This window comes from Bufo gargarizans, chromosome 3 (genome assembly GCF_014858855.1).
Source record: "Bufo gargarizans isolate SCDJY-AF-19 chromosome 3, ASM1485885v1, whole genome shotgun sequence".
NCBI classification, from domain to species: Eukaryota; Metazoa; Chordata; class Amphibia; order Anura; family Bufonidae; genus Bufo; species Bufo gargarizans.
In genome coordinates this window covers 359,246,759-359,268,650 of record NC_058082.1, presented here as the reverse complement: position 1 = coordinate 359,268,650, position 21,892 = coordinate 359,246,759, and the positions used below count along the sequence as shown (strand labels likewise).

At 43.2% G+C, this 21,892-nt stretch overlaps 1 protein-coding gene across 4 annotated transcripts in view; it reads left to right on the top strand.

The window, feature by feature from the left end:
- The window catches only part of PTAFR (platelet activating factor receptor), a 34,497-nt gene that overhangs the window by 8,218 nt on the left and 4,387 nt on the right, over nt 1–21,892 (top strand). The window contains exons 1-2 of one of the 4 annotated variants that reach the window (XM_044285060.1): nt 15,591–15,757; nt 15,850–16,007. The gene's annotated coding sequence lies outside the window, so the exon portion shown is untranslated. Of the gene's footprint in view, nt 1–15,590; nt 15,758–15,849; nt 16,008–21,892 lie in introns of those variants that run through there. The other 3 variants (XM_044285058.1, XM_044285057.1, XM_044285059.1) reach the window with 3 other exon arrangements.

Genomic DNA, 21,892 nt, shown 5'->3' with positions numbered 1-21,892 from the left:
ATCTGTGTATATGCTGAGTGCCTGGGTTTGTCCCATCTAGAAGCTATTCATTTTTGACACTTGTATTCTAAATGTGTTGTACAACCGTATTCCGGTTTTGTGTTTTATTGCTCATTGGTATCCTGTTAACCCTTGTGAAAATTAAAAAAATTCTAGCTAAAACTACATTAAAGGGGTTGTCCGAGTTCTATTAAAAATCTGGCGGCTATTGTAAATGTGCTAAAATAACAAAAGAGAATATATAGCTCTTTTCCTCCCTTCCAACAATGAGCTCCAGAACTCGATGCCGCTGTCACAGACGTACCGAGACATACGGACGTCCCCGCGAAAGTGGGTGACAGAAGATCTGTTAGACTGGCAATGCTTTGATCTGACAGGTTTACTTGTGGATTAATACACGCCTGTGTTGTTTCTGATACTGGCCACACCTCTAACCTCCAGGTGTTGCTATTGTGGTCATTTAACTTTCCTTATTTATAGTTGCTTCTCCCACAATGCTGTGCGGTTTATAGCTTCAGTGGTATCTGTGGTCTGCTGGTGTTTGGTTCTTGGCTGAGTTCCTGTTGCTGCCATAGATACCGGAAAGTTAAGCGTTTCCTTTCCCTTTTGCATTTTGTTTATCTGTGTGTTGTTTTTCCCCTGCCCTTTGTTGTAGGCCTAAAGAAAGATTTCTGGTCGTCCTTCCTTTCTGGAGGAACAGGTAGTCTCAGTCCTGTCACTATCGCCAGAGTCTTATAGGGTGAGTTAGGACTCTAGGTACTCCTGTGTATGAACTCACCTACCTTTGGGGTCTGTTCATACTGATAGCCAGTCAGGACTGTGACTAGGAGGTGTCCTTCTTTTTTTCCTTGCTTTCAGGCCTTCTTCCCTCTCCTTCTTTGTCCCGTGTGGTGTCTCCCTCCCACACACGGGCATGACAGCCGCTTTTTCTTTTCCTGGTTGCAGCAGTGGAATTTCGTTCACACAGGTCACCGCTGCAGCCAACCAATGGCCTCAGCAGTGATGTCCCATGTACTGCTGAGTGCAGTGATTGGCTGCACAGTGACCTGTGTGCACGGAACATCACTGACGCAACCAGGAAGATGATGTCAGCGCCAGGGGGGACCTGAGCACAGCACTGGAAGTGGCAGGGGAGAAAAGAGGGTAAGATCTCTTTCACACAGGCGTCCTGTTTTTGGCCCGGATTAGATGCGGGTGCGTCACGGGAAAATGCGCGATTTTTCAGTGCAAGTCCAAAACATTTTAATGCGTTTTGCACGCGCGTGAGAAAAATCTGGGCTGGAGGGGTTAAAAAAAAGAAAAAATTATTTAACTCACCTTTATCCACTTGATCGCGCAGCCCGGCTTCTCTTCTGTCTTCTTCTTTGAGGAATAGGACCTTTGATGACGTCACTGCGCTCATCACATGGTCCATAACATGATCTTTTTACCATGGTGATGGATCATGTGACGGACCATGTGATGAGCGTAGTGACGTCACCACAGGTCCTTTTCCTGTGCACAGCACAGATGAAGACAGAAGAGAAGCCGGGCTGCGCGAACAAGTGGATTAAGGGGAGTTAAATTATTTTATTTTTTTGTTAACCCCTCCAGCCCAGCTTTACTTTGCATTCTGTATTAAGAATGCTAATATTTTCCCTTATAACCATGTTATAAGGGAAAATAATAATGATCGGGTCCCTATCCTGATAGTCTCCTAACAACCATGCGTGAAAATCACTTCTACGGGGCTTGTGTTGTGTGAAAAACTTACAAAATAGAACATGCTGCGATTTTCACTCAATGCACAAGTGATGCGTGAAAATCACCGCTCATGTGCACAGCCCCATAGAAATCAATGGGTCTGGATTCAGTGCGGGTGCAATGCGTTCACCTCGCGCATTGCACCCGAGTGGAAATCTCGCCCGTGTGAAAGGGGTCTAAGTGTGTTGTTTTAGCATATTTTTTTTTTAAATTCTTTTTATTGAGCATAAAAATACACAAGTCATATAAAGTACACACAACGGTATGCACTATACAGACATCACAAACATAGTCCGTACATATCCAGTTGGTCAGTCATATCACCATAGACACCATGCAATATGCATAATTATGATTACAGACAGAGCGTTCAGATAAAGACAGAAGTTTACAGTAGTCTTGATGCATCAGCTAGAGCATTAGAAAGATCCTGTCTAGAATACATTGATTGCGGCGAGGAGCACCATCTTTCCCATACTTTATTAAATTTTGAGGTGCACCCCCTATTTTTATACACAATATTTTCATACGGAATAACAGCATTTACTAAATCCTTCCACTGATTCAATGTAGGGCTTCTCTCCCCCATCCACCGAATCGCTACAGCTTTCCGTGCTAAAAATAAAGTTTCCCTCAAAAATATTCTCTCAAATGTCCCCACACCTCCTCATCCAAAATCCCAAAGAGACATACTTTGGGACCCAAAGGTACAGGACGTCCCAAAATAATAGTCAAAAAGTCAGTGACCTTCGTCCAAAACCTTTGAACGTGTGAGCACGACCATATCAGATGCCAAAAATCAGCACCGTCCAAGTCACACCTATGACAGCGCGAATGAGGAAGTACTCCCATTTTGCATAGACGTAGAGGAGATAAATACCCCTGGTGTATTATACATAACTGTATGAACTTATTATTAATGGCCGGAGATACCAACACAGGGGATTCTAATAAATCTTCAATATCCTCATCTGCGAGGTCAGGTATCAAAGTTTGCCACCTTGGTATGATCTGCAATGGGGCTAGTTTACACTTAGCATTCAGCAGGTGAGTGTATAACCCTGAAATAAATCCTTTGGGGCCCTGAGATCGAATCACCCCTATCATAGGAAATTTAGCTATCTGGATCTGTGACGCACCAAAATGTGTCTGTAAAGCATGTCTTATCTGTAGGAACTTATGGAATGAACTCCTTGGTAAATCATGTTTACTACATAATGTGTCATAGGTACAAAAATTACCACCCTCATACACATCCCCCAACAGTTGCACATTGTGTGATTTCCAGAACTGAATTCCGGGAAGTGATGTCAAAGACGGGAACATGGGGTTATCCCAAAGAGGGACTTCTGGTATATTATCCGAATAGTTATGAAGGGATTTACATGCTTTCCACACCTGAACTCCTAGTCTATGGATTGGCAGTAGTTGTCTAGGAAATAGGCTCGGCTTCTCCAGAACAGGCCACAGTGACTTAATATTCAGAAACTCAGCTAAAAGGTACTCCGATCTGGGCGATTGGACATCTATATGTAACCAGGCTCTCAGATATCGTAGCTGACCTGCCAGATAATATAGATATAAATCCGGCAAAGACATACCCCCACATCCCCTCTGTCGGCACAACGTATCTACTGATAGTTTGTCTGTTAGACCCCCATAAAAAAGGTGCCATCATAGACTTGTACTGGAGAAAAACCTTTTTTGGAATAATAAATGGTGCATGCTCCATAACATACAAAGCTTGGGCAGAACCACCAACTTGATCAATTGATGCGGCCAGCCACTGACAGTGGCAGAGCACCCCAAACCCTAAACTTTTCCTTACAGAACTCCAGCAGAGGTTCAATATTGGAGACATGGAAGGATCTCGCATCCTTTGAGATAGTGATCCCCAAATACTTGAAGCTGGTCACTATAGGTAGATCACCATTAAGAATCTGTTCACACTCCATGTCATACAATGGGAAAAGAATAGACTTAGACCAGTTAATTAGGAGGCCTGAGAAGCGACTAAACCCGTCAATCAGCGCTACCGCTCTAGGGAGAGTGGTTTCGACATCAGACATGAAGAGTACCATGTCGTCTGCGTACAAGCCTACCCTGTCCTCCCCCCTACCCAGACTCACCCCCTTAAATACTGCATCCCCTCTAATGCGTATAGCCAGAGGTTCTATGGCCAATGCGAATAGCAGAGGGGAGAGTGGGCAGCCCTGCCGCGTGCCTCTACCTAGTTGAAAGCTACTGGAGGATAATCCATTCACTAAAATATTGGACTTCGGCTCTTTATATAATATGGAAATCCATTTAACGAAATTAGGGCCAAACCCAAATTGCTCCAAAGTGGTAAGAAGATATGGCCACTCAATAGAATCGAAGGCCTTGGCCGCATCAAGTGAGGCCATCGCCCACCTCTGGTGTTTAGCTAAACCTACCTGCGTGATCACCTGTACCCTTCGAATATTATCCGATGTGGATCTCCCAGGCATAAATCCCGACTGATCTGGATGAATCAACGGAGTAACCACTCCACTCAACCTTGATGCCAAAATCTTTGCTAAAATTTTATAATCCAGATTCAGCAGGGAGATCGGCCTGTAAGAGCCACATTCCACCGGATCTTTCCCGGGTTTCAACAAGATAACTATAGATGCCTCATAAAGGGAAGATGGCAACCGCCCCTGGCTAAAGGATTCAATGAACATGTGCAGCAGAGGTTGAGACATAGAAGCAGCATACTTGGAGTACACTTCCACAGGCAGTCCATCCGGGCCAGGGGACTTCCCTCTTGCAAGTGCTGATATAGCATCTGAGACCTCCTGAGCTGTTATCTGAGCTTCCAGTACATTTCTTGACTCCTGCGATAGTTTGGGGATTTCAATGTCTGCTAAGTAGTCTGTCACCTCGTCTATTGTATATTCTGCCCTCCTGGCATATAGCAGCTGGTAGTACTCTCTGAATCTGTTGACAATGGCATCAGGCTCAGTTAGTAAATCACCACCCGCACTCTTTATCCTAAGAATCGCTGGGGAGGCCTGACTCTGACGAATAATATGAGCTAACAATTTACTAGACTGGTTCCCCATTTCAAAGTAAAATTGCTTGGTAAAAAATAACCTACGCTGAGCCTTCTCCTTCAGAAGAGTCAAATATTGACTCCCTTTCATAAGCCATTTTGTTTGTTCTGATCTGTGGGATCATCAATATACTCCCTCTCCAGAGCAGAACAATCTAAGGCCATCTCTTCTTCTAACCTAGCCGAGGCTTTTTTCACAAAAGATATTGAGGACTTCAAACACCCTCTTAAATACGCTTTTAGTGTATCCCATTTCAGCAGGGAATCCACATTGTCATCATGTACCTCTGCAAATACTGCCAATTGATCAGGTATACGGTCATTGGATGAAAAGAGGGTGAGCCAAAAGGGGTGAATCTTCATTGAACGACCAACCCTTCTATGTCCGGACATAAGGGTCAAGAGTATTGGTGAATGGTCAGATACCCCTCTCACCGCAAACACAATCTGGTAGTCAGTTGAACACACTTCAGAATTCCCCATAATATAATCTATTCTCGACAGACTATTATGACTGGCAGAGTGACAAGAGTAAACGGTATCAGTAGGATGTTTAAGTCGCCACATGTCTATCCACCCAACCTCTGCCATCAATTTAGCCAAAGGAGAGTCATACCCATCATCACTGCTCGAAGGCCCCCCTGGGTGAAACCTATCCAAAATAGTAGACATAGTCATATTATAATCACCCATACATACCACCCTGGCCGAAGGATAAGAGACAGCAAAGCTAATAGCCTGATGGAGTATCTGCAGGGATGATGGGGGAGGTATATACACTCCTATCAATACATATAGAATACCTTGTATATGCGCCGCCACAAATACAAACCGACCAGCTGGGTCGACCTGTAGCTGTTCAAGTTCCCACCTTAATGACTTATGAATCATCAAGGACACCCCTCTGGACATATTCGTGTAACAGGAATGCTGTGCCCATTGCTGCCACGGTTTCCTCAACCGCCTGACCGTGTCCATTGTCAGATGGGTTTCCTGCAAACATAATATGTGCGGGTTAAATTTGCCTATCTCAGAAAACACCATAGCTCTTTTCCTAGTGCTCCCTAGACCTCTGATGTTCCACGACATTATTCTTATGTCCGCCATTCAAGCACGTATAACATAATGATTCGGATACAACACATATCCCCACAAATCCCATCCTCCCTATCAAGCATCCTAGCAATGGTGTGTCTTGGTGGACTTGTTGACGCATTATTAACATAGTACGGACCAATGAACAGATAAAAAACTACACAAAACAGTACCCAAAAACAGGGCTTGGAATACGTTGCATTCCGAACAGGCATTTATAAACCCTGTGATGATTAAATGAGTAAGGTCAAACACCCCCTGGCAACTCTTAAACGGGGAGTACTAATGGTATAACTTTACCAATCGCACTGATGTTGGTAGCTGCAACATGTACAGAAAACACATACCCCAACTTTCCCTCAGGTATATATAATATGCATATACGCGCAACCTAAATTCTACATATCAGTAATAAGAGCACGTCATCATTATTAACTTCTAGATCCCGTCGAGGCATCCCCACTCCATCTATCCACATGTGCACCCTTCATCAGGCACGGCGTGGACCTATACCGGAGGAGCATAAAACTCCAACAACTGGAGAAGGGAGGCCTCCCGTTACACCCAACAGGACCCTTCACTTTCAGCATCCCAACCTTTCCCATGAACTAGTAAACGAACCCACTGGGCGAACCATAAACACCACCCCCATACAGGTCACTACCCATGGCAACAAAGCATGTGTAAAGGGATATTTCAGCCCAGCATTACAGATATACAACCCATCGGTATTACGTCCTCCTCCCGTCACTGTAGCACATCACACATGTCCCATGGACAGAGTTATCTTTGTTCCCTGGCAGGACGGGGTCTGCTTTCAAGCCAAGCGACCACCTCGGTCGGTGAACCAAAGAAACGGCTCCTCTCTCCGTCGGTGATCCTCAGGCGGGCTGGGTATGCCATAGAGTATGGTATATCTAACTCCCGGAGACGCTTCTTCACTGCCACAAATGTGGCCCTGCGTTTCTGTAGCTCTGCGGAAAAATCCGGGAAGATCATGACCGTGGCATTTTCAAAGCAGATATTCTGTTTACGCCTTGCCAGTTGAAGAACGTGATCACGGTCATTAGAGTTCAGTAGTCGCGCCAGTAACGGGCGTGGAGGTGCCCCCGGCGGTGGTGCCTTGGCGGGAACTCTATGAGCTCTCTCCACAATAAACGCGCTGGAAAAAGCGGCGTCAGGAAAGGTGGACTTCAGCCATGATGTAACAAAAGCACCGGGGTCAGTACCTTCTGCTCTTTCTGGAAGTCCGACTATGCGCAGATTATTCCGGCGAGTGCGGTTCTCATAGTCATCGCATTTCTGCTGCCAAAATTCAACCTTTCTCTCCAGGTCTGAAATTTGCGCCGGTATCGGATCCACTCTGTCCTCCACCGCAGAGATTCTCTGCTCCGACTCCTTAATGCGCTCGCGCATGTTCTGCATATCGGCCCTCAACAGGCCTATGTCCACTTTCACCTCTTCCATCTTTCCGGACAGAGAGGACTGGCAGGAGGTGATGGCCAGCAATAGCTGTTCTGTCACTTGTTTAAGTGAGGGCTCACTCTGAGTCGCTTCCTCCGCTTCCACTAGCGATTCCCCAGAGGCCGATGATGCGCGTGACTGTGCTCCCGCTCCGCCGCCATCTTGATTATCCAGACGGGCAAACTCTTTGAGTTTTTCTGCGGCGGTCAGAGCCTTGTTTCGGGACATTTTCGGTGCACGGGATCTACCCGATCTCCTACCTCTCGGTGTGGAAATGTTGGCGTTCGGTAAGTTCAGGATAAACGGAAAGTTAGGGTATGAGGTCCGGAGCTACCGCTAACCACGTCTGCTCATGCCAGCTTCCGGCCACGCCCCCGTTGTTTTAGCATATTTACATAGCCTGCCGAAGGTTTTCTTGAACTTGGGCAACTGCTTAACAATATTATTGGAAACCTGTAATTATTATTATTTTTTCACAGTCCTTCATGCAGCTCTGCAATTGGAGGCAACCCATTCTAGGAAGTGTTGCTTGAAGCCATTAATAATACTTACCAGAGAACTGCTTTAAAAATAGGTAAATGTTGCTTGGAAAATCTCCATGATTGACAGTTACTCTAAAGAAATGCATTCCATGACTCTACAATGGTTTCCGTTCCTTATATTCCAGCATTATATATGTCAAAGATCTTGACATTTACTGTATATCTGGATGATGTTTTGTTTCCCCAAGATGCTAAAGGGAACCTGTCATGTCAAACAGTGTTTGAGCTGCAAGCACTAAATTAAAGAGCAGGAGAAGCTAAACAGGTTAAGCTATAGTTTGGTGTAAATTGTTTCAGTAGAGTTATGGCTAAAGGTTTTTGTGTTTTTTCCCAAAGTTTGATGTTTCAGGCTGGGTTCACACCTGAGCATTTTACAGCGCGTTCCTACTTGCTGTAAAACGCTCAACAAGGAGAAACCAATGCTTCCCTATCGGCATGGTTCTCACCTGGACGTTTTACAGCGCGTACGATCGCGCTGTAAAACGCCCGACGCCCCAAAAAGTACATGAGCTTCTTTGGGGCGTCTTGTCGCGCGTTCCTGTACATAGACTTTCGGGAACGCGCGACAATGGGCGTTCACTTGTCTCTGTATGCGCGATTGCAAACGCTGGTACAATCGCGCATACAGAGGTGTGAACCCAGCGTTAGTGTTTTTCAATCTTTTTGTCATATGTTTCTATGGTATACTGAAGTACAAGGTGGCCCACGAAAAAGTAGCCCACCACCAGCAATAGTATGAAAAGATGAACAAGCAAGTGGACTGTTTTTTTTTTTTTGTTTGGTTTTTTAATTACCCACAAGTCCCAAAAAATGCTGAAAATGGTCCCTGTTTATGTCTATACATCTTTGGGCACATTGGATTATGCTGGCTGATACTGCTTGCAGCTCTTCAACAGTAATTTCCCAGGAGGTCATCAGTATCTGATAGGTGGGGGTTCACCGGCGCTCACAGGAGCACCAGTGCCTTCTCAAACAGCTGATTGGCCCAAACCCCCATCAATAAGTCAGTATAAAACTCCCGGAAAACCCCTTTAACAGTCTAGAGTTAAATGGGTTGGCCACTTTTTGGTTTTTGTTGAAAAAGGTGTTTGCAAGACGATTATATGGCACTTACTAATATAGTGTTTGTTGAAATTCTGTAGAATTCTCTGTATTTCATAACATGTGCCCTCTTGTTTACAAAGAATTTTGTGTTGTCCACAAAAAGGTCCTCTCCATAAGATGGCTGCTGGTGGATGGTCATATGACCAGGCAAATCTGTAACATGTAATGTCTCCTCGAATACACTTCAAATACACTGCACCTGCCATTTACGTTCTGTTAGGAGTTTAGTGCAGATGCATAGGACATGGTCTATCTTTTTGTGGGGCTGTGGAATGGACATACAGATGCAGCCTTTGAGATTTATTGCACTGCCAGAAGATGCATCTAATTTATGACAAGGAGGAGGCTTCATCATAAACTATGTGCATCCCCGGCTGGTTGTGCGCCAGAGTGAAATTTGCACCTGAAAATAGGCGGAAATAATGTGGCGATCATCCTCTTTTCTACCCTATTTTCAGGAAGTGGCGAGGGCAGCACAGAAACAGCACTTGCAACAACATTTGTCGCAAGTGGCATTCAAAAAGTCACAAATACACGGTTTGCAACTTTTTCCTGTCATTTTTCTGGCGCAGACACATAGTAAATCTCCCCCTTAATCCCTTAGATGCCATGGTCAATTGCGACCACTCTAACCCTACTGACTCGCAGAATAAAGGTAATAATCCGTTTTACCATGCACTGAACCCCACAAAAACAAAACACGTAAAAAAAAGGCAAAATTTCATAAAATTAAATAGTTATGACTTTTAGAAGGCAGGCAGTAAATAAAAAAAAAAGGCAAAAATGGAAAATAGCTGCAGGGGGTTAAATGAATGAATAGCAAATTATACTAAATCTTTTCCCACAAAACTACTCGTATATACCAATCTGCTCAGCTCTAATAATATAATATACTGCTTGCGGATCAGATACCAGCTTAAACATGACAGGTTCCCTTTAAGATTGGCAAATATAGATTATTTCAAAGAAAATGTTTCATGGATTGTTTCTATTAAAAAGCCATTCACATTCATTCTGGTTGTAACGGCATGCTAAACTATTAGCATCTTGTAGATCAGGAGTAGGCAACCTTTTTGGACAGTGTGCCAATGTAAAAAAATATAATAAAAATATCAAAGCTGAAATGCAGAGCAATGCAGGAAGGACATATAACACAAACTGTATGTGATATAAAGAAAATAATCAGACTTACCATTTTTGCAAACAGATCTGTGGGTAATACCAGATGACTAAGGCCTCGTTCACACTTCAGTGTTTGGTCAGTGATTTCCATCAGTGATTTGTGAGCCAAAACCAGAAGTGGAGCCTCCATAGACATTAGGTAGAAGGGAAAGATCTGCTCCTGTTCTATGTTTAGAGCTGCACCTGGTTTTGGCTCACAAATCACTGATGGAAATCACTGACCAAACACTGAAGTGTGAACGAGGCCTAAGGGTGCCTTCAAACGTGGCAGATTTAGTGATAGAAAATTCCACAAATTAAAATTCACAGTGGCGTTTTTGCTTTCCGTTTGTAAGATCCGTTCTTACAAGCAGTCCAAAACGGATCAATTTGCATTCTGAATGGAAAAGGATCCGCTCAGAATGCAACAGTTTGCCTCCATTCTGTCTCCATTCCGCTTTGGAGACGGACACCAAAACGCTGCTTGCAGTGTGTCCGTCTGATGAAACTGAGCCAAATGGATCCGTCCTGACACACAATGTAAATCAATGGGGATGGATACGTTTTCACTGACACAATCTGACACAACAGAAAACGGATCCGTCCTCCATTGACTTTCAATGGTGTTCAAGACTGATCCGTCTTGGCTATGTTAAAGATAATACAAACTGATCCGTTCTGAACGGATGCAGACGGTTGTATTATCTGAACGGATCCGTCCATGACGGATCTGCACAAAACGTGAGTGTGAAAGTAGCCTAAATGGGGCAGCAAGCACTTGGATTTCTGCAAGCCCCATTTAGATAAATGGAACTGATTTTCAGACGTGGAACTGAGTTCACACTTCAGTTTTTTGGTCCGTTATTTCCATCAGTTATTGTGAGCCAAAACTAGGTGCGGGTCAAAACCACAGAACAGGTGTGAATCAGTACATCATACCTTCTCCATGTAAGAACAGAATACAAAGTGTAAAATGGTAGAATGGAGTGGTTGGATGATAATGTTTTTCTCAAACTATAGAATATCATTATCAAAGGAATATCATTATCATAGCTTAAAATGCTATAGTCTGCTGCAGTACATTCGATTCAATGTTTCAGATACATGACATCCATAAATGATCATTCATATACATGACAACATCAATACATTCATATTCATAAGGGAAGCTACACCTCTTGATATAGTAACTCTTGATTCGATGACCGTCCAGTAAATGCATACCTTCTATTTTCTCTTAGGGGTCATGTAACAATAACAAATTGGTCCTAAAACATTGAAACCTATTACAAACGTTGTCACTAGCACTTGCCCAAATTATGCACAATCATAAATATATGAACATCCTTTACTAGAATCGGTCAATTGAGTACATCAATCTATCACGGAACGCCACTACAAGTCTCTCCCTTTCCAATAGGTTAACATTACCACTTAGCTACACCTATTGAAAAGACATATCCTACAATTGACTACTTGACAGTTCTTTTTTCTACCAAGAACACAACACATTAGAATTTATATGCTAATAAACAAAGTTCTTTGAGGTAGGGAGATAAGATGGCTGACTAGGACAACATGCTCAACTCCTTGATAAGGCTACTTTCACACCTGCGTTACGTGCGGATCCGTCTGGTATCTGCACAGATGGATCCGCATCTATAATGCAAACGCTTGTATCCGTTCAAAACGGATCCGTCTGCATACCATGAACAAAAAAAAAGAATGCGTTTTGACTTAGATTGAAAGTCAATGGGAGGACAGATCCGTTTTCAGTTGCACCATATTGTGTCAGTAAAAACGGATCCGTCCCCATTGACTTACATTGTAAGTCAGGACGGATCCGTTTGGCTCAGTTTCGTCAGACGGACATCAAAACACTGCAAGCTGCGTTTTGGTGTCCGCCTCCAGAGCGGAATGGAGGCTAAACGGAGGCAAACTGATGCATTCTGAACGGATCCTTATCCATTCAGAATGCATTGAGGCTGAACTGATCTGTTTGGGGCCGCTTGTGAGAGCCTTGAAACAGATCTCACAGGCGGACCCAGAAACGGCAGTGTGAAAGTAGCCTAAGGCCCCATTAACTCAAGTTAAAGGGAACCTGTCACCAGGATTTTGTGTATAGAGCTGAGGGCATGGGTTGCTAGATGGCAGCTAGCACATCCACAATACCCAGTCCCCATAGCTCTGTGTGCTTTCATTATGGAAAAAAACCGATTTGATACATATGCAAATTAACCTGAGATGAGTCCTGTCCCTGAGATGAGTCACATACAGGACTCATCTCAGGTTAATTTGCATATGTATCAAATCGCCTTTTTTACACAATAAAAGCACACAGAGCTATGGGGACTGGGTATTGCGGATGTGCTAGCGGCGATCTAGCAACCCATGTCCTCAGCTCTATACCCACAATCCCGGTGACAGGTTCCCTTTAAGAATATGTGGTGAGGCATGTGCAGCAGTGCACCTGGCCTTTTTGCAGCCTGAGGTGAATATTGAAATCTGCCCCGCCCTCCCCCGACCCCAAATTCTCTACTTAACCCTTTTCCTTCCAGCTCTTCTGTTAAGGACATACTTGTTAAACATTACATACAGCACTACAAAACATACAGGGTAAGTGTGCATTCACAGGACCATATGTAACATCCATGTTGCATCTGTATTTTTTTTTTGCAGATCCGTTGTAACAATGCCTATCCTTGTCCACAAAACAGACAAGAATAGGACATGTTCTATCTTTTTTGCAGGGCTTTGGAACGGACATACGGATGCAGATAGCACACAGTGTGCTGTCCGGCATTTTTCCCCCCGGACCCATTGAAAGGGGGCCAAACAAAATGCGGATCAGATGAGGTTGTGTGAATGGTGCCTGATACAGCCTCACATACCTTTTACGCCAGCAAAGGAGGCAATATGGACAATCACAATATATTAGTAAATGCCTTGTATTAACTTTGTCTGGATGATATTATAATAATATTAATTCCATTTGCTGAAGTGAAACAACACCTTTAAGAAAGATTCTTAGTTTTAAACTCAGTTTTCTTTAATATTAGGAATATTCATTAATATACTGTATACTGATCAGCAGAATTATTTATTGGTAAATATGTGTGATCAACCTCACTTGTAAAAGTGACAATTCTGATAATATATATTATAGGGGTTTTCTGAGATTTAAATACTGATCAGTTAGTTATTTGAGAAGGCAGCAGCGCTCGCAGTAGCGCCGCTGCCTTCTCACAGCTTTGCCTAGGCCAAGTGACAACACGTTCATTTGTCACGTGGCCTAAGCACATTCAAAAAAGTGAAAGAGGCTGCGTGCGATACCAAGCACAGCCACTATACAATGTACGGTGCTGTGCTTGGTAAGCACAGGAGCACCAGTGCCTTCTAAAACAGCTGATTGGCGAGGTACCATGTGTTAAACCCCCACCGATCAGATACTTATGACGTATCCAGAGGACTTTAAAAAGAGTAATACTGCACATGTAAGACCTCTGCGACATTCAAACAGGGCAGTGGTCGGCAACCCGCGGCTCGCGAGCCACATGCGGCTCTTTTGATCCTTAGATGCGGCTCTTTGGTTCGGGCTGGCGGGTGGGCGGCCTTTCTTGCAAAATGTCAAGCTTTCAAAATGTCCGTCATGCGCCTCCTGCCCCGTCTGTCTGCTCCTTCCACTTTATGAATGAAGCAGGCATGCGGGGCAGGAGGCGCATGACGGAGGGTGAGATGTCACGCTGCGCACAGCAGCAGAAGGGCGGGCAGCGGCGGACTTTCAGCAGAACACCGGCCATGTGAGGAGTGGTGAAGAGGCCGCCGCTCAGGTCCAGGAGGAGCGAAATGTCCTGCAGCAGAAAGGTAGGAGCTGCCCCCGGTGTGTGCACCGGCCCCACCGCAAGTGTCCCTGCCTCCTCCCTTACCCCCCACTAATACATTACTTTACTTACTGGAGGGCACTTATGGGGGATATCTGTGGAGGGCACTTATGGGGGATATCTGTGGAGGGCACTTATGGGGGATATCTGTGGAGGGCACTTATGGGGGATATCTGTGGAGGGCACTTATGGGGGATATCTGTGGAGGGCACTTATGGGGGATATCTGTGGAGGGCACTTATATAGCATCTTATGCTATATATGTGTCATCCACAGATATCCCCCATAAGTGCGTCATCCACAGATATCCCCCATAAGTGCGTCATCCACAGATATCCCCCATAAGTGCGTCATCCACAGATATCCCCCATAAGTGCGTCATCCACAGATATCCCCCATAAGTGCGTCATCCACAGATATCCCCCATAAGTGCGTCATCCACAGATATCCCCCATAAGTGCGTCATCCACAGATATCCCCCATAAGTGCGTCATCCACAGATATCCCCCATAAGTGCGTCATCCACATTACATCCACATCTGCAGACAAGTTTAATAAAAGTAAAAAAATGATAAAGATAAAATGAAATAATAATCAAGATCCAAATAAAAGAAAGTACATATAAAAGTATGTAAAAACACACTCTGGGCTCATGCCCACGAATGTAAGGGCGCCGTGCCTGTGCTGCGGACCGCAAATAGCGGTCCGCAATGCACGGACACAGACCATGGGGCAGCTGCATGAGGATCGCGGACCCATTCACTTAAATGGGGTTCGCGATCCGCATCCGACTGCCCGCACCGCAAAAAAAGTAGCGCATGCTGAAGTGAATGGGTCCATGATGCGGGCTGCACACGGTCGTGTGCAGCCCGCATCATGGACCCATTCACTTCAATGGGTCCAGGATCCGGGATATGAGTGCTACAGTGTGCTTCCGTGGTGCTTCTGGCTGTGCCTCCGCACCGCAAAAAAGTAGTGCATGCGCTACTTTTTTGCGGGGCGTAGGCACAGCCAGAAGCACCATGGAAGCGCACTGTAGCACTCATATCCCGGATCCTGGACCCATTGAAGTGAATGGGTCCTTGATGCGGGCTGCACACGGCCAGTGCCCGTGTATTGCAGACCCGCCATATGCGGCCTGCAATATGGCAACGGCGGGCACACGGTCGTGTGCATGAGCCCTAATAGTCCTCACTGGTACTGTTGACGCAATATTTTAGGTTTTAAAAATGTGGCTCTCGAAATAAATTTCAATCGTGGTTTTGGCGATATTTGGCTCAGTTGAAAAAAAAGGTTGCCCACCACTGAAACAGGGGAACAGGAGATACCTAAATCTTGTTGCACAAAATTGTATCTCAACCTGTTTAGGTCATGCTGCGAGCAGACCGGATTGCATGTTCAATCTGACAAGTTCCCTTTAAATTTACACTTTCACATCAGCTTTGCATTACTTCCTGGACCAAAATGTGGACTGAAAGCGCTCACTATGTTCCTAGTTGAATGCCTTAGGGGCGTGGGTCACTCCTGAGGATGTGGTATCATTCTGCGAGTTCAAATCCTCTGTAAAAGTGTGGGATGGGACCTGGAATTCACCCAGAAAGCCCCAAGGGGCTCCATCATTTTCAAAAGTGTATTTTCCACTGGTTGAATATATAACTCTTCTGGGCATTTATGTGATAAACCTGTTCATGGTGAGAGTGCTTCGTTCCAGCTCACTACTGTGAAAACCCACATTTATGAAATACTTATTTCATCTCTCCACTTCTGTTTTTTTTTTTTCTAGAAATTGCAAGCTTCCTCTTCACTGCCATTTCCTAATACATTTAACATTGTATTCTCAGATGCCTGAGGACAATGAGTAGCGGCATGATTAGAAATTGAATAACAGACGCAGATCACTTCAGTACAGTGGAGCCAAAAGCTTTACATGAGAGGACACAGGTAAGTTAATGCTTTCACTGGCATCACTGCACCTTCCTAGATCTGACTGGGAAAGAATAGGATTATATGTGTAGTTGTCGTACTACAAATTATGACATAATACATTTATTCGTATAATATATTAATACATTATTATAATTTTACATGCTGGTGATAAAATGTATGAAATTTTATATATATATATATATATATATATATATATATATATATATATATACATACACACTTGTGTTCACAATAATAGCAGCCTGACATCACTAACCTGATCAATCACTGTTTTTGGTAGAAATGATATTTCTACATGGCAAATAATTTACTAGCAGGTGTAGTAGAGTAATAGAAACCCAACAGACCCAACAGTCATGACATGCATGCTGCTGATTATGTGTAATTGAATCACTAATTGAAAGGGGCATGTTCAAAATAATAGCAGTGTGGACTTAAATTAGTGAGGTCATTCATTATTTGAAAAACTGGTGGCAATTATTGGAGGAAGGCAGCAAATGTTGTACATACTGGTTACAATGCATTTCTCTCAGAAATTTTGAGGAAAATAGGTTGTTCCAGACATTGTTCAGAAGAATAGCTACCTTGATTAAAAAGTTGATTGGAGAGGGGAAAACATATAAAGAAGTGCAGAAAATGATAGGCTGCTCAGCTAAAATGATCGCAAATGCTTTAAAATAGCAATAAAAACCTGAAAGACGTGGAAGAAAGTGAAAAACTACCATTCAAATGGATAGAAGAATAGCCAAAATGGCAAGGACTCAGCCAACAATCAGGAAGATCAAAGAAGGTCTAAAGTTACCTGTGAGTACTGTTACAATTAGAAGGCGCCTATGTGAAGCCAAGCTATCTGCAAGGAAGTTCCCGCAAAGTCCCACTGTTGAAAAAAAGACATGTGCTGAAGAGGTTACAATTTGCCAAAGAGCACATTGACTGGCCTAAAGAGAAATGGTGCAACATTTTGTGGACTGATGAAAGTAAGATTGTTCTTTTTGGGTCTAGTGGCCGGAGACAGTTTGTCAGATGACCCTCAAACACTGAATTCAAGCCACAGTACACTGTGAAGACAGTGAAGCATGGTGGCGCAAGCATCATGATATGGGGATGTTTCTCATACTACAGTGTTGGGCCTATTTATCGCATACCAGGGATCATGGATCAGTTTGAATAGAGCAGAATACTTGAAGAGGTCATGCTGCCTTATGCTGAAGAGGAAATTCCCTTGAAATGGGTGTTCCAACAAGACAACGACCCCAAACACACCAGTAAACGTGCAACATATTGATTCCAGACCAACAAGATTGACGTTATGGAGTTGTCAGCTCAATTTCCGGATCTTAATCAAATAGAAAACTTGTGGGGTGACATCAAAAATTCAGTTTTTGAGGCAAAACCAAGAAATAGAGAAGAACTGTGGAATGTAGACCAATCATCCTAGGCTGGAATACCTGTTCACAGGTGCCAGAAGTTGGTTGACTCCATGCATCACAGATGTACAACAGTTCTCAGAAACAGTGGTTATACAAGTAAATATTAGTTAAGCGATTTAAAGGAAAGCAAAATCTTAACATTTTTCAGTTTATATAGTGAATGTTTGAGTTTGTAAAGAAGAATACAAACACTGCTATTCTTTTTGAACAGTCTAATATTCACTTTTCTTCCATTTTTTTTTAGAAGAACAACACAAATTTGATATATTTTTCTTCATGTTTTGATTTGGAATTGAATGTGTATTGTTCCCAATGCATTTGTGTGTATAGAAATGAAAGCTATTAGAATGATTTTGAGCTTTATTCACTATATATATATATATATATATATATATATATATATACAGTACAGACCAAAAGTTTGGACACACCTTCTCATTCAAAGAGTTTTCTTTATTTTCATGACAATGAAAATTGTAGATTCACACTGAAGGCATCAAAACTATGAATTAACACATGTGGAATTGTATACATAACAAAAATGTGTGAAACAACTGAAAATATGTCATATTCTAGGTTCTTCAACGTAGCCACCTTTTGCTTTGATTACTGCTTTGCACACTCTTGGCATTCTCTTGATGAGCTTCAAGAGGTAGTCACCTGAAATGGTTTTCACTTCATAGGTGTGCCCTGTCAGGTTTAATAAGTGGGATTTCTTGCCTTATAAATGGGGTTGGGACCATCAGTTGAGTTGTGGAGAAGTCAGGTGGATACACAGCTGATAGTCCTACTGAATAGACTGCTAGAATTTGTATTATGGCAAGAAAAAAGCAGCTAAGTAAAGAAAAACGAGTGGACATCATTACTTTAAGAAATGAAGGTCGGTCAGTCCGAAAAATTGGGAAAACTTAGAAAGTGTCCCCAAGTGCAGTCACAAAAAGCATCAAGCGCTACAAAGAAACTGGCTCAAATGCGGACCGCCCCAGGAAAGGAAGACCATAAGTCACCTCTGCTGCGGAGGATAAGTTCATCCGAGTCACCGGCCTCAGAAATCGCAGGTTAACAGCAGCTCAGATTAGAGACCAGGTCAATGCTACACAGAGTTCTAGCAGCAGACACATCTCTAGAACAACTGTTAAGAGGAGACTGTGTGAATCAGGCCTTCATGGTAGAATATCTGCCAGGAAACCACTGCTAAGGACAGGCAACAAGCAGAAGAGACTTGTTTGGGCTAAAGAACACAAGGAATGGGCATTAGACCAGTGGAAATCTGTGCTTTGGTCTGATGAGTCCAAATTTGAGATCTTTGGTTCCAACCACCGTGTCTTTTTGTGACGCAGAAAAGGTGAACGGATGGACTCTACATGCCTAGTTCCCACCGTGAAGCATGGAGGAGGAGGTGTGATGGTGTGGGGGTGCTTTGCTGGTGACACTGTTGGGGATTTATTCAAAATTGAAGGCATACTGAACCAGCATGGCTACCACAGCATCTTGCAGCGGCATGCTATTCCATCCAGTTTGCGTTTAGTTGGACCATCATTTATTTTTCAACAGGACAATGACCCCAAACACACCTCCAGGCTGTGTAAGGGCTATTTGACCATGAAGGAGAGTGATGGAGTGCTGCGCCAGATGACCTGGCCTCCACAGTCACCGGACCTGAACCCAATCGAGATGGTTTGGGGTGAGCTGAACCGCAGAGTGAAGGCAAAAGGGCCAACAAGTGCTAAGCATCTCTGGGAACTCCTTCAAGACTGTTGGAAGACTATTTCAAGTGACTACCTCTTGAAGCTCATCAAGAGAATGCCAAGAGTGTGCAAAGCAGTAATCAAAGCAAAAGGTGGCTACTTTGAAGAACCTAGAATATGACATATTTTCAGTTGTTTCACACTTTTTTGTTATGTATATAATTCTACATGTGTTAATTCATAGTTTTGATGCCTTCAGTGTGAATCTACAATTTTCATAGTCATAAAATAAAGAAAACTCTTTGAATGAGAAGGTGTGTCCAAACTTTTGGTCTGTACTGTGTATATATGTGTGTATATATGTGTGTGTATATATATATATATATATATATATATATATATATAGTGAATAAAGCTCAAAATCCTTCTAATAGCTTTTTATTTTTTTTTGCTTGCTATGATGTTTCTAGAATTTATTATAGCAATCTGAGACTGAGAGAAGTGAGTTTTCTTCAACTATTTACCCATCTAATTTTGTCTCTCCATATTACGCCATATAGGAGTTGTTCTACTATTACAAATAGAACTTCCCCTATATGTTGATAGATCTGCTTTTATACTACTTCTTGTCCTGGCTTTCATAGATAGTTACATAGTTAATACGGTTGAAAAAAGACAAACGTCCATCAAGTTCAACCAAGGGATAGGTGGGGACGCGAATCACAGAAGGAAGTGAGACTCAGATTTCTACTCGTTTTCATAAGCAGTTATATTTTTTACTTTTAAGAATTCAGTCTAAACTCTTTTTGAAACTGTCCACTGTTCCTGCTGTGACCACGTGCCTGAGGAAATCTATTACACAGATTCACAGTTCTTACAGTAAAGAAGCTTTGACTGCTTCTGGAGACTGAACTTTTTCTTCTTCAGTCGGAGGCAGTGTCCCCTTGTCTTTTGAGCACATTTTACATTGAACATTTAATATAGGAAAAATATAATTCTACCACAAAATAATCTTGTCTACATCCTGGGTGATCTTCTGAAATAAAGTAGTCTTTTGAAGATGTTCCACTGTGCCTTTTGTTACTTATCCACATGATCATATCAAAGTCTTCATCAGACCTACCCTGGCAGAGAGAACCTGCTATGAAGGGGCAAAAAATAGATTCTTCTAATCAACAGAAGGGCTCATATTTTCACAAGAATATGTTCTTAGGGTGCTATCACATAGGGCAGGGCTGGCCAACCTGTGGCTCTCCAGCTGTTGTAAAACTACAACTCCCACCATGCTTTGCTGTAGGCTGATACCTGTAGGCAGCCTGGGCATGCTGGGAGTTGTAGTTTCGCAACAGCTGGAGAGCCTCAGGTTGGCCAGCCCTGACATAGGGTGCTATCACACTTGTGTTAGCGGCTGCAGGAAAGGCTTGCACTTTACTTCAAATTGCTGTTCTGCATCTAGATTTGCTGTCGTTTTCAAGAATAGTAGTAAAGAAGTTGCAGCACACAGCTTTTCTTGTTGCTATTAAGGTTTAATTTCTTTGAAGAAAAAATGTGAAATTAAACCTTAATAGCAACAAGAAAAGCTGTGTGCTGCAACTTCTTTACTATTATATGTGACTGAATAAGTCCTTGCAGGCACCAGTGAACTATACAGGTGTGCGGTACTCCAAAACTCAACATTGTTTTCAAGAATAGGACATGTTTTTTGCAGGGCCACGGAACAGAAGTACAGATGCAGACAGCATATGGTGTGCTGTCTGTATCTTTTGCTGCCCCATTGAAATTAATGGGTCTGCATACAATCCACAAAATTGTGGAACCGATGCCAAAAGAAAAAAGATGGTTGTGTGAATAGGCCCTAAGGGTGTTGTCTGGCCAGGAGAAAGTATGTGGAAAACAACTTATGATGTTCTAAAATAGCAAAAAGAAGCCATACGCACCTTACTGAATTCCTAGTTAGGTCAATTACAAAGCTTCCCTGCTGGTCCCTACTTCCTGTCTGTAGCAGTTCTACTGGGGTCCCTATGCTGCCCTAGTGTCTGAAGCAGTCTTTCTTTTTATACTTTCAATAGTTTTTTCTTTACCAGTTAAAGGGGTTTTCTGAGATTTTGATACTGAAGACCTATCCTGAGGATAGGTCATCAGTATCTGATCGGTGGGGGTCTGACACCCAGGACACCACCAAGCAGCTGTTTAGAGAAGGCAATGGCGCTCCTGTCAGCGCTGCAGCCTTCTTGCAGCTTACCAAGCATAGTGGCATACATTGTATAGCGGCTGTGCTTGGTATTGCACTCAGCCCCATTCACTTCACTGCATTCACTATACAATGTACGCTGCTATACTTGGTAAGTGCAGAGAAGGCCGCGGTGCTCACAGGAGCACCGATGCCTTCTCAACCAGCTGATCGGCGGGGGTCCCGGGTATTGGGCCACCACAGATCAGATACTGATGACTAGAGATGAGCGAATTTCATATTTAGAAATTCGATCACACTTCTTTGGTGGTAAAAGGGGAATTGCGTTATGGATTCTGTTACCATAGACCATAACGCAATTCTATGACGCAATGCATAACGGAATGCCTTTAGAGGCATTCCGTTATTCATTCCGTCATAATAGAAGTTTATAGGCTGCAAAACGGATCCGTCCCATTTCCGTTATGCAGAGGACGGATCCTTTCTTACAGCCCATAGACTTCTATTATGATGGAATGAATAACGGAATGCCTCTAAAGGCATTCCATCATAGAATTGCATTATGGTCCG